The 14,050-nt window shown below is 45.3% G+C and overlaps 1 protein-coding gene and 1 long non-coding RNA gene across 2 annotated transcripts in view; both read left to right on the top strand.

Moving 5' to 3' along the window:
* LOC141047344 (uncharacterized) overlaps positions 1 to 14,050 on the top strand; it is a 549,461-nt gene that overhangs the window by 65,935 nt on the left and 469,476 nt on the right. The window lies entirely within an intron of this gene.
* Positions 3,275 to 6,040, top strand: LOC141047352 (uncharacterized). Its single transcript, XR_012219777.1, has 3 exons — positions 3,275 to 3,348; positions 4,570 to 4,726; positions 4,844 to 6,040. It is a non-coding gene; the product is annotated as an uncharacterized lncRNA (long non-coding RNA).

Genomic DNA, 14,050 nt, shown 5'->3' with positions numbered 1-14,050 from the left:
AGTAGCAGCGTGTCCCGCTCCCCGACGCGCGTTTCGTCCTCTTCCTCAGGGGGCGTGTAACAAGGACAGGAAAAAGCGGGTCTTTTAAACAGTGCAGCACCAATAGGTGTTAAGCTACACAGCCCAAGTCAATCAAGAGTGATTCTCCATATTGTGGCGCACAACGTCATAAAGCCGCTGCCTATACAAAATACTCTTTAACCCCGGTCTGTGAAACGTAAGCATACAGGTGGCCATAGTAATGGACACGTGCATGCCAGCACTCACCATCTTGCCGGAGAATTCAGAGTCATGCAGCAGACAAAAGGACGGGCGCGCTCCTTGGAAAATCAATCAATGCTGACAAAAAAGACGTTCCCGTGCAAAAAACTATATAAAGTGAACTGTGCTCAATCATGTGCAAAAAAGTCTTACAAATAACTAACAAATGTGATAAACACAATTAATATTACATTCAAAATTCAATAATGCTAGATCAATTAAACTACAAACATTGTGCAAATATATAATTTACTTCACAAATAATTCATATAAATATGATGCAAATAAATTGCTCTATATTTCATAAAAAATAGTGAATATACATTACAAAAATACATGTTTAATATCCAATAGTGTGATATATAACCAGAAAACATTAATCTACAATAATTAAGCATTGAAAAAGACATATATCATGACACCAATCAATATACCCAATAATTTCAAAATCCTGCGCAAGAACGTTTACAATAAAACAGTTTTTCTTCTTATTAATGGAAGTCTTCATCATAACGTTGAAAATGAAGGAAAATTAGTTTTCAGAACATCCCCGAATGAGAAGAACAATTCATGAGAATAAGCTTCCAACTAAATAAAATAAAAAAATAATTTAAAACCCAAACAATACCCAATCTCATAAAACAGTCATGTAGCAATACAAGGCAAAATATTTAAACTGAAATTTTTTTTAATTTTTTATAAGAACGCACCGAAGCCAAAACTTTCATTTAGGCCATGAGGAACTAAAGAGCCTAACCTATATATCCACTTGCATTCCAGTTTAGCTAGATTTTTAGCCAAATCCCCACCTCTAGGACCAAGTTGCAACACATCAATACCTCTAGCCACAAACAGACTAGAATCACTGTTGTGATATTGATAAAAATGTCTCGGTACAGTTTTCAAAAGTGACAAATCAGTCACAGTACGACCCTTATCAATATCCCTGACATGCTCTCTGATGCGAACCCGTAATTCCCGAGTTGTTAAACCAATGTATAGTTTCCCACACGGACATTCAGCACTATACGCCACTCCTTTAGTGGAGCAGGTAATGAAATGTCTGATTGTATATTTGCGAGTTCCAGATACATTGGAAAATTCGTTAGTTTTAACCATGTTGTCACACCCCTTACAATGACCGCACGGGTAAAATCCCTTCATATCAAGCCAGGTATTCTTGACAACTGATGATGATTCATAATGGCTATGGACCAATAGGTCCTTTAGATTTTTAGATCTACGTGCAGTTATGAGGGGCGATTCAGACAAACATTTTTTCAGAATGGGATCCGACATCAAAATCGGCCAGTGATTCTGTACTATCTTTTTGAACTCTATCCACTGGCTACTATATGTTGATATAAGGCGAACTTGATTATCAGCATCCTTTTTAACAGAATTTTTATACAGCAATTCATTTCTAGGAGTGTGTCTAGCACGATGGTAACCCTGTGTTATCATTTTTTTACTGTATCTTCTCTCGTTAAACCTTTTTTTTACAATACGAGACTGTTGTTCAAAGGAATTGTCATCAGAGCAAATTCTCCTTATTCTTAAAAATTGCCCAGTCGGTATTCCCCTGAGCGTGGATAAAGGATGAGATGATGTGGCATGCAAAAGACTATTTGTCGCAGTCGGCTTTCTGTTCACTTCAGTCATGAGACTACCATTCTCTGACGTTTTAATCTTTATGTCGAAAAAATCAAGTTCTCTACCTACATTGTAGGTTAGCTTAATATTCTTATCATTATGGTTTAATTTAGCCATCAGACAATCCAATTCAGATCTCGATCCCTCCCATAGGAACCACACATCATCGATGTATCTCATCCAATGATGTGTGTTCTCCATGCCGGGGATCGGATTGCTGATAAAGATCTCCCTTTCCCACGCACCCAAAAATAAGTTTGCGTAAGAAGGTGCGCAGGAAGCACCCATTGCAGTCCCGTTTTTGTAAAAAAAACTTTTTATTAAAAATAAAACAGTTGTGGGTCAGGATGAATTCTAATAAAACCAAAAGGAGATCGACCAAATGTACATCCAAATTGCTAGTTCTAAGGTACCAGGAAACCGACTCCAAGCCATCTTTATGTCTAATGGATGTATAAAGGGATTCCACGTCTGCCGTGACCATCACCATGTTATCTGTAAGATACATGTTATCAAGTCTTTGCAGGGCAGACGTGGTATCCCTAATATAGGATGGCAGACTGACAACAAAAGGTCTAAGATGTATGTTTATCGACGACGATGTCATAATAGGATGTAATGGTGATGATTATGTCATAATGGTTGCCATGGTGACGATTATGTCATAATAGGTTGCCATGGCGACGATTATGTCAGAATGGTTGCCATGGCGAAGATGGTGTCATAATGGTATATGGGCATGGGACTATGGGATGGAGACTGTGATGGGTATATGGGCATGAGACTATGGGATGGCGGATATGATTGATGGGTATAGGGGCACAGGATTATGGGATGGAGGATATGTATGATGGGTATATGGGCACAGGATTATGGGATGGAGGATATGTATGATGGGTATATGGGAACTGGACTATGGGATGGAGGATAATCATTATAATTTGATATAACTAAACACAGTTACTATGCCCGGGCAACGCCAGGTTCCTTAGCTAGTACTTAATAATTAACATTTCCCACATGTTTACTTTACACATCAGCACTATTTTGGAACCCACATTTTTTTGTTAGGAAGTTATACAGGTTAAAAGTTATATAGCAATTTCTTAATTTTACAACATCATTTTTTTTAGGGACCACATCACATTTGAAGTCACTTTGAGGGGTCTATATGATATAAAATACCCAAAAGTGACACCTTTCTAAAAACTGCACCCCTCAAGGTGCTCAAAACCACATTCAAGACGTTTATTAACCTTTCAGGTGCTTCACAGAAATTTTTGGAATGTATAAAAAAAATGAAAATTTTACTTTTTTTCACAAAAAAATTACATCAGATACAATGTTTTTTTTCTCCAAGGGTAACAGATGAAATTGGACACCAAAAGTTGTTGTGCAATTTGTCCTGAGTACGCTGATGCCTGATATGTGCAGGTAAACCACTGTTTGGGCGCATGGCAGAGCTTGGAAGGGAAGGAGCGCCGTTTTACTTTTTCAACGCAAAATTGGCTGGTATTAAGATCGGCGCCATGTCGTGTTTGGAGAGCCCCTGATGTGCCTAAATGGTGGAAACCCCCACAAGTGACACCATTTTGAAAACTAGACTCCCTAAGAAACTTATCTAGCTGTGTGGTGAGCACTTTGAACCCCCAAGTGTTTCACAGAGGTTTATAATGAAGAGCTGTAAAAATAAACATTTACACACAAGTGAATAAAAATGGCAACAAAATTTGTCCCACAATTTTTACTGAACGTGGCAGTACCCCATATATGGCTGTACAGTGCTATTTAGCCATGTGGAGAGACTCAGGAGGAATGGAGCGCTATTTGCCTATTCAAATGAATGGGTCTTTGCACATATCATTGTGTTTCCACGGACCGTGTCTCCGTGGGCAAAACACGCTGACATGTTCGTTTTTTTAATGTCGGCACGGGCCACAAAACATCAAGCACACGTGCATAAGCACAACACACATGGATATCATCCATGTGACACACATCGGCACCGGGGAAGAAGTGTTACAGTAAATGCTGTGCACCGGAGCCGGGTGCTGAACGCGGCTCTCATCATTCTTCCCTGCTCTGCCGGCGATCGGCGCAAGCAGGGGAGAATGATGTGAGTTACAATTAAGTAATAAGAGAGACAGCAGGAGATTGCTGATGGGACTATTACTCCCAGCCTACATCTGCTGCTGTTAATAGCAACAGTAGCAGGAGCGGCGGATGGGAGTACTCATCTGCCGCTCCTGCGCTGTAAATTAATATGGTAATTTAAAAAAAGGAGTGGGTTCCCCCCTATTTTTGATAACCAGCCAGACAAAACGCACAGCTGGGGGCTGCAACCCTCAGCTGTCAGCTTCAGCAAAGCTGGTTATCAAGAATAGAGTGGTCCCCACGCTGTTTAAAATTATTTAAATAAATAACTTTAAAAAATGGCGTGGTGTCCCCCCATTTTTGACAACCAGCCTTGCTAAAGCTCACAGCTGGGGGCTGGTATTATCAGGCTGGCAAGCTAGTGGTTGCCTTGATGTCACCAGATCGTGCCACGCTGCGAGCCAGAACTGATTTTGTTGAGTATTGCAATGTGGTCTGGGACTGGCAGTGAACCTGTGAATGGATGTGCATTGTTTTCTAATTTTTCTTTCCCCTTCACAGTGAAGCGAATCAAAATCCGTTAGCGCTCAATGAAGGACCGCTTCAACAAGGACATGAGAGAGGAGGTTCAGGTTCAAATTGGTTCTGCTGCAAGGTTCCGCAAATACAAGTACCACCGGGAACTTGCCTTTCTGAGGCCTGCGCTTGCTCAGTGAATGTAAGTATATCATTTTTTTTCTTTTTAATAATGTTAACATTTTTTCCTCACACAGAACCAGGAGCAGCACAACACAACCTTGATTTTTGCACTAATGTTTTTCTATTTTCCACATAGAACCTGGTGCAGCACCACACACCCCGGATCATCCTCAGTTGAAGTGGTCCCTCATCTACCAGCCATTGAACAGACGCAGTCCCAGTCATCCACCAGCAATGGAGCAACCTTGCAGGCTTCACAGGCTGGGGAAGAGGCAGTCGGTCCATCAGGTTTTCCCCTCTCCCAGCCCTCTGCCTCTGCTGGGTCTTCTCATCAGTGGCAGAGGGCCTGGGAGAGGTCAGGCATGCCCGAGTTTCTGCAATTAAGCATGGTCTTCCAGGATGGGATTAGGCTGATTGCTGGCAGAGTGAAGAGTTGGTTCAAGGAAGTCAATAAACGCCTTGACCGCCTGGAAGCCAAATTTGAGACCAGCATGACATTTTTTTTCTGCAATTGAGCGAGGCGTGTCAGAAAACCTTACGCCTCAATTCCAGCTTAATGTCATGCAGGCCTGCCAGGTTTCTTACAGCCACGCATTACAGCAGCAGCAGTCACAATCCTACAGTCAACAGGCCGGAGGATACTATCCGCCACCACCACTGCCTCGAGTTCACTGAGCGACCACGCTGCCAAGTCCTTCAACCCTGCAGCCGGCAGCATCCACCATGCTCCAGCGTCCAGCACCCATGCAGCCAGCAGGATAAACGATGCTGCCCAGTCCATCACCCCTGCCCAGTCCAGCACCCCTGCAGCCAGCAGTATCCACAATGCAGCCCAGTCCAGCACCATGCCAGATAACGGTTACATAGCCCAGCACTCCCACTCGGCCAAGAAAAGCGAGGTCCAAAAAAAAAAAAAAAAATCTTGACATCAGGACCAAAACCAGGAGTCAAAAAAATATGCCCACCTTGAACCCACCTCCATCCTCACCTACCAATTTGTTACTACCTTCCCTTTTGTCTGTCTGTTCCTTCCAGTTTGTCTATAGATTCCCATGATTCCACTTTGTCATCTATCTTCAATGTCTCCACTCCCATCCCTGATCCAATCCTTCAGTTTGTTGCCCCTTCCCCTGTAGACCCTTCCCCTGTAATCCCTTCCTCATCGACTACCACCCAATCCTCACAGCTCCATACCCCCAAAGGTCCTCCTCATTTCACCCTCACGTAAACCCCGAAGAAAAAACAAAATCACCCCAACCTTAACCATTTTTTTTTGAATTGCTGAAACTAAAAGTTATAAAAGTGTTGAAAATAAAAGTTGTATTTTGTTAGCACTATACCTTGTGTATTTTTATCTTTATATGCTGCCGCCGACTAAAACACACTTTATTTTTGAGGTAAGGTATGACACAAACACTTTTTTTGAGGGAAGGTAGTTTATATTTACCTCAACAAACATTAGGGGTAAATTTTTACATTACATGTACATGTTAACATCACAGGTACATTAAAACAACAGGTATGTAAGGCTAGATTCACATAGCGTTAATACAGTCCATTCAACGCATAGCGTTAACGGACTGCCTTAACGCAACTCCCTAACACGATCGCGTTATGTGATCGCGCAAGCGTAGATGCTCCATCTACGCTAGCAGTGACGGACCCCCGAACGCTGCAGATAGCGACAGAGGGTCCATCGCAGAATGACGGCACATCGCTATCGCATGCCGATTATGACATGCGTTAGTGATGCGCTCATCTATAGCAGTCTATGGGTGCGTTAACGCATCAGTTACATAGCGTTAATGCCGCTATGTAACGGATGTGTTAAACGCACCCCCCTAACGCTATGTGACTATCAATTGGGGGGACCACTGCCTCCAGCACCCTTCTACCAAAGGTTAGACTTGGAGGTGGCAAGGTCCAGCCGATTGTGGTTGAAGAAAGTTGAAGAAGACCAAGTAGCAGCTCTACATATCTGACACCGCTCTTGTAGAATGGGCTGTTACTCTGTCCGGGGTATCCATCCCCTGTGACGAGTATGACAAGGTGATGGCGTCTCTTATCCACCTCGCCAGCTTGCTCTTTGATGCTTTCTTGGCCCCTGGAAGCACATAAAGAGACCTATCCTTTCTACACTCCCTGGTGGCCACTAGGTATTCAATTAGGCATCTCCTGACATCTAATGTGTGTAGAACTTCTCCCTTGCTTTTGGGATAGGGGCAAAAGGAGGGGAGATTTCCTGGGTTCTGTGGAATCGGGATGGCACCTTCGGCAGGTAGGCTGGGTCTGTCCTAAGTACCACCCTGTCATCCAGAATCTGTGTAAATGGAGGGAAGGCTGACAGGGCCTGGAAATCACTGATTCTACAGGCCGATGTCAGGGCTATCAAGAGGGAGGTCTTAAGTGATATCAACTTTAGTGGTGCTTCTGGCAAAGGTTCAAACGGGGGCTTGGTCAGAGCTGAGAGCACCAAGTTTAGATCCCAGGGAGGAGTGTACAGGGAAGACATAGGCCTGGATCTACTGGCTGCCTTAATGAACCTTGACAACCAATGGTTTCCTGCCAAGTCATAGTTGTATAGGGCCCCTAGGCCCACCACTTGAACCTTTAGTGTGCTGGTAGCTAGACCTTGCTCTAGGCCCTTTTGCAGGAACTCTAAGATCTTTGATAGGGGTGCATTCCCACTTGAACTGGCCCTTGATACTGAATGGAACTTCCTCCAGATCCTCCCGTACAATTTAGTGGTTACCGGTTTTCTACTCCGTAGCAGGGTAGACACTAAATTTGGGGAGAAACCTCTGTTGCTTAACAGAGCCCTTTCAAATTCCAGGCCGTCATATGTAGGTTCTCCACCTGAGGGTGCAGTACTGGGCCCTGTGAGAGTAAGTTCGGGATATCCGGGAAGACCCAAGGGTTGGAGATGGACATTCTCCTCAACCAAGAGAACCATGTCCTTCTCGGCCAGAAGGGAGCTATTAAGATTACCCTTGCTTTGTCCTCCTAAATCTTCCTCAGAACTGATGGGATTAAGGCTATTGGTGGAAATGCATATGCAAGGGGAAAGTGCCAAGGGATCATGAGGGCGTCCAGGACTACTGGGTTCCCGGAGGGGGTCTATGGAGCAGAAGGCTTTCACCATCCAATTCGACCTGTTGGCAAACAGGTTTATGTTGGGTTTCCCCCATAGTTCCGTGATCTGGTTGAAGATTTCCTGGTTTAACTCCCACTCGCCCTGTCTCAGCTGTGTGCGACTTAAGAAGTCTGCTGCAACATTGTCTGCCCTTTTATGTGTAGTGCAGTCAGTGACCCTAGGTTTCCCTCTGCAAACTGGAAAATTGACTGTCACTTCCATTAGGGAGCGGGATCTTGTACCCCCGATGGTTCAAGTAATCGACTACCATGCGGTTGTCTGAAAACACCCTTACGTGGTGGGTCCTGAGGGAGTCCAGAAAATACATGAGGGCAAGCTTTACCGCTAAGAGCGCCTTCATATTTGAGGAGGCTGCAATTTCGTCCTCTGTCCAGACCCCTTGTGCTACCTGGTTGTCCAAGTGAGTCCCCCACCCCCTGAGGCTTGCATCTGTAGTAGGTAATCGAGAGACTTATCATTCAAGGGACCCCCTGGATATGTTGGATGGCTCCGTCCACCACTGCAGTGAGCGAGCTGTTTCGGGTGAGATGTCTAACCGCCCTTCTAAATCTCCATGAAGAGAAATTTCTGCCGCTAGTATTTCCCACTGGAGATCCCTTGTATGAGCTTGGGCCCACTGAACAGCTGGTATACAGGCTGTCATTGAGCTGAGCAGGGACATGGTCTTCCTCAGTGTTGTTACTGTATGAATTCTTGCCCCTGCTGCTATCTGTTTTGTGAGTACCGTCATGTAACAGGCTGCAAGCAGCATTTTTACTGCAGATTTTATTGTTTCCATTTTGAATGGATGGATTATCAGGCACTTGTCTAACTTTTCAGGTTCACTATCATCCTGAATGTCCCATCTGGCTTCCTCCTCAGGAAAATAGGGGAATAGAAGCCTTCTCCTTTTTCTCAGTGGGGGATCTCTTGTAACACTGATTTCTCCACCAGGGTCTGAATATCTTGTTGAACCGCAGCTTGCTTTTCCACTGACTGCCTCTGCGGGGTCACTACAAAAGAGGGTTTGGATGAGGTATGGAAATTTAATTTGAGGCCTATTTTATGACGTTTAAGATCCAGGAACTGATTGATATATTTTCCCAGGTTGGGAAGAAGTGGCCCATTCTTCCTCCTACCTGGGAGACACCTTCATTGGGGTTGCTTTTTGTCTGCTGGTTTCCCGAACATGAACCCTTTTCCTCTGCTGTCCTCCCACTTATCCTGGGAGTTTTTAGGCAACTTTCGCTGGATAAATTTCCTGCTCCGAAAACGTTTGAAGGGGAAATTAGACTGGTTGGTGAAAGACTTCTTTTTATTCCCTGCTTTGTCAAGGATATTGTCCAGTGTGGGGCCAAAAGGGAATTAGTCTTCACAGGGGATGGAGCAAAGTTTGGGTTTTGTCTGCAGGTCCCCCGTCCAGCATTTGAGCCAGAGTGCTCTCCTCGCTGCGTTCGAGAAAGAGGCTGGCCTAGCTGTCAGTCGGATTGAATCTGCAGATGCATCCGCCAAAAAAGCTGCAGCTCCCCTCATCAATGGGACGAAGTCGAGAATTGCGTCTCTTGGGGTTTTGTTCTTCAGTTGGTCCTCCAACTAATCTAACCACACCATCAGGGCTCTGGCTGTGCAAGTGGCGGCTATAGCGGGTTTCATCCCTCCTCCGGCTGCCTCCCAAGAACCCTTCAGGAACGTATCTGCTTTTTTGTCCATGGAGTCCTTCAATGTTCCCATATCCTCAAATGGCAGAGTAAACTTTTTTGAGGCTTTTGCTATGGCTACATTCCCCTTCGGCGCTTTGTGCCAAAATGAACAGCTTGGATCTTCAAAGAGATATTTCCTTTTAGGAGCTAGGAGGCCCATTTTTTCTGGCCTTTTCCACTCCCTCTGTATTAGTGCCTGAATTTTCTCGTTCATAGGGAATGATCTTCTCTTTTTTTGTTCTAACCCACTGAACATGGCATCCTGAATGGCTCTTTTGGAACTGGTGTCTACCAGCCCCATAGTGGTTCTAATTGACTTTATTAAGCTGCGATCCCCCTCCGTGCCTGATGTTGAAGATTCGCTCTCCCTATCACTGTGGTCTGACTCAGGGTCCCTGCTCTTAGCCTTCCTATGCTTTTTGCTTTCTCCCTGAAGGGATTTGAAGGTGGCCTCTACTTGATGTTTGATTAGGGCCCCAAGGTCGGAGGCGAAACTTGGCGATTCTCTGCATATTGTATGCTCAATGTAGGTTTGGCATAGCCTTTTTCCCCACGCCGTGGGAAGCTCCTCTTTACACAGTGGGCAAATTTTGTGGTTGGCCTTTTGCTTGCACTTCTTCCCCTAAAAGAGGACAGGCCCTAGTTACAGTTTATACATTCACGTGGTTCACTTACCCACCAGGCCGAAGGATAGCGAGTTTGGAGGGGCCACCGGGTCTGCAGAAGACTTGTCTTTTGGGATCACTGCCTCACTGGACTTCTTGCTGCGCCGGGATTCTGAGTGGCTCTGCTGTGTCGCTGAGACTGGTTCCCCTTGGAATCCTTCTTACGGTGCTGCTGTTAGTGATTTTGCCACGGTTGCTGCTGGTGTCCCGTGTCTGAGGACATGTCCAGCAGTGGATGCTCCTCTGGAGGCTCGCTCATGCTTCCAGGAGATGCAGCGGTGCCTGCCTATGGTTATTTAAATACCGTTGCTCCCCCTCTGGCCACTGCCACGTGGGGAGCATTCTTCTGCACGCGTGTGCCCAACTGCTGCTCCCAGGGATGCATTGCGGCAGGCCCCACGTTGACTGGTGGTACACTGGCCTAACCGCCCTCACATGCCGCTGCCGGAGCCCGTGGGGAACACAGGTGCGGCCCCCACCCGGATGCCAGCCATCGCGTCCTGAGGGTCCACATACTCCTGGGGGAGGCGGTCTTCTGGAAAGACTTCTGCCTCTCCCCCCGCACACCCTGGATGCCCCCAGCCAGGACAGGAACCCCCGCTGTCGTCCTCCGGACTGGTCAGCCCTGGTATCCAATGACGATCGGTGAATCTGTAGGTTCCCTACGGGGACAGGAAACCAACTGATGCGGGAGAGTGGTACCACCTTTTTATCTGTAGGTTTCCTGTCCCCGTGGGGTGGATCCCCTCTCTCCGTGGGGTCATCATGGGGGAAAGAGAAAGGTGCTATTTCGATACCAGCAATCCAAATGCACACTCCACAGTTCTTCGTGCCCTTGTCATTCTGTAGTTGAAAATTTTTTTCATGTGATTTAAGTTTCGACTAGAGTATGGTTTAATGAGTTTGGCTAACATTTGGAACACCTCATCACCAACAACAACAAAAGTCATTGGGGTCCATCAGTGTTGGGCAGAGGCAGTGGCGGCAGAAAATTAAAATAATTCCCATACAGACGTTGGCCCGTGTCTGAGTTTTTGAACATCTGCAAGTCATTGCCTCATCCAAATAAGCCAATGTCCACGGCAACAAATCTACATCCACATAAGTCATTAGAACAATGGAAAAATATTTTTTATAATTGAAGTACTCTGTTCCACTTCCAACTGGTTACATAATCCTGTGTTTGCTGTCCACAGCCCCCACACAGGTAGAAAATTGCAAATTTCCAGGAATTTGGAAGCATTTTCAATCCAGAGTTCACTTGTGGGTTGGGGGAGGAATTCTGCCACAGAATGCCAACTAAAGCACGACAAGTGTCTACAATAATCCCAGAAAGGGTGGATACCCCAATCTGGAATTGGAAATGTAACAATGACAATGTCTCTCTAGTAGCCAGAAATCTGCGGAAAAGAAAATGAAAAACAAAAATCAGTACACTGCTTAGGGATAGGGTTAGGGTTATTTGTGACAGGAGTTTCTTTTTTTCATCCAGTTTTGGGCACATTTTAAAAAAGACATCAACAAACTGGAGCAAGTTCAGAAAAGAGCGACCAGAATGGTGACCGGTCTGCAAACCCTGTCTTATGAGGAAAGGTTGCAGGATTTGGGATTGTTAGCTTGCAGAAGAGAAGACTGAGAAGAGACTTAATAGCTGTCTACAAATATCTCAAGGGCTGTCACATTGTAGAAGGATCAACTTTATTCTCATTTGCACAAGGAAAGACTAGAAGCAGTGGGATGAAACTGAATGGGAGGAGACACAGATTAGATATTAGAAACAACTTTTTGACAGAGTGATCAATGATTGGAACAGGCTGCCACGAGTGGTGGTGAGTTCTCCTTCAATAGAAGTCTTCAAACAGAGGCTGGACAGACATCTGTCTGGGATGATGTAGCGAATCCTGCTTTTGAGCAGAGGGTTGGACCAGATGGCCCAGGAGATCCCTTCCAACTCTACGATTCTATGATTCTACTACATACCTCAGAGTGACCAAGAGACGTTCCTCAGCAGGAATTGCTCGACGGAGCTGTGTACTGCCTAGCGATGGATCGTTGGACACGTAGCAGCAAGTCATGGAAGCTCTGTTGCGACATCCTGGTGTAGTAAAAAACTTCTCATGGTTTTGATGCCGCTCGCTGTACAAGGAATAGTAGTCTTCACGGCTCTCTCGGAGTTCAAGGAAGGGGTGTTGCCAATTGCGATGACGACGTCTTCTCAGTCTCTCTCTTCTGTGTTCTTGACAAGCAAAAGCAAAGGCAGCAGCCAACTTCATTTGTAAATCCAGATCTTCTAGGAAGCTGTCCAGGTCAAGATCCATCTTGCAGGTAGATACAGCAACAAAAGATGAGGATTTGCAGTGCAATGTGTTTATAAATATAGAAATCCCATGAGACACGCCTACTGGGTGTCTGATGTCAAGGAAAAGCTACTGGAAAAAATTGGAAATTTCTAATGCATGCGCATAAAAACGCAAAACGCATGCAAAAACACATACACACGCATGTAAATGCTGCATTTTTTTACGTCATGGTAAGATTATGCGGATAAAAATGCTGCGTAAACATGCGTTTGGGAATGCAGATGATATGCTGCGGAATCAAATGCAAATGTGAACCTAGCCTTATTCACCTCCTGGGGATGTTTGAGATTAGAGCTAGGAGACAGTCCTGTGCTGTGTAAATGAAGACCAGCAGAGCTGTGTCCTTTTAACCCAACAACTGCTGGATCACAGATTGAAATCAAACTGGAGGGAGAGCAGCTGCTGCACCCTTCCCTCCCTCCCTGGCAACTTCTAGGAGCTCAGGGATCAGGCTGAAAGGAGATATAACACATGGGCCAAGTATAGTGTCCAATAGTGAAGTGCCCCCTCAGCCTCAATACATGCAGCCTGTAAATCTCACATTCTGTGTGCACCCCCCTCCCTCTATCCTCCAGTAGTGAAATATGCTTCTCAAACTTCTTTCTGTGTGCCCCATGTACCCTAGTGGCTGGTCTGTGTATGTCTGTGCCAGTGTCTGTGTGCACGCATATCTGTGCGTGCATCTCTTCTCCACTCCATGGACTGAAAGGAAGACTTCTTACGGCTTGTCCGTCACCTCTCCAAATATGAGCGGTGAGCAATTAATTTTTCGAATGTTCTCATTTTTTTTTTTCTTAAAGGGGTTTTCCAGATTCAGAAAACTCATTGTTCCCCAAATGTAGTTTAAAAACATATACCTTCTTTAGGGCTTAATCATACATCAGTTTTTCACGTACGAGTTCTATCCTTGTTTTTCCTGGACAGCACTCATACCGAGTATCTTCTGGGGGAGGGGGCTGTTCTCACGTCCCACTTTTTTATTTTTGCAGAAGGAGTTGGTCTTTGCAAAATCACAGACACACGTCTGGTATTGATCCGAGTGTGGTCCAAAAATCAGCAATGCAAGTCTGTGAAAAAAGAATCAGACAGCACTGGGGAGTCATTGGCTGCTAGATAGGAAAAGGTGGAGAAACTTGTTTTTTTCTCATTGGAAAAAAACTGATGAAACTCAGACTTCAAACTCAGATGAAATGTTGACATGGTGGATGATCTGATGAAACGCTGAACAGAATCACTGATGAAACAAGGACTGATCTTCTGATACATGAAAAAAATGTCTGAGTGTGCTCTTACTCGGCCTTCCAGGTTCAGCCGCTGATTCCGGTGCCTGTTGTCTGCAGCACTGACGCCTTGTCGACGCTACTGGATCCAGTACCTGAGCTCAGCAGCTTCACATGGGCTGACGCCATGAGTCACCCATAGCCAAGGAGCTCACCGACTGGCTGCAGCGCTGTAGACGTGACGTGAGCACTGCAGACTGTCACA

Source organism: Dendrobates tinctorius, unplaced genomic scaffold (assembly GCF_039654945.1).
Source record: "Dendrobates tinctorius isolate UK_male_01 unplaced genomic scaffold, ASM3965494v1 ptg000126l, whole genome shotgun sequence".
NCBI lineage: Eukaryota > Metazoa > Chordata > Amphibia > Anura > Dendrobatidae > Dendrobates > Dendrobates tinctorius.
The sequence above is the reverse complement of the archived record's forward strand: the minus strand, read 5'-3'. Positions and strand labels throughout refer to the sequence as shown.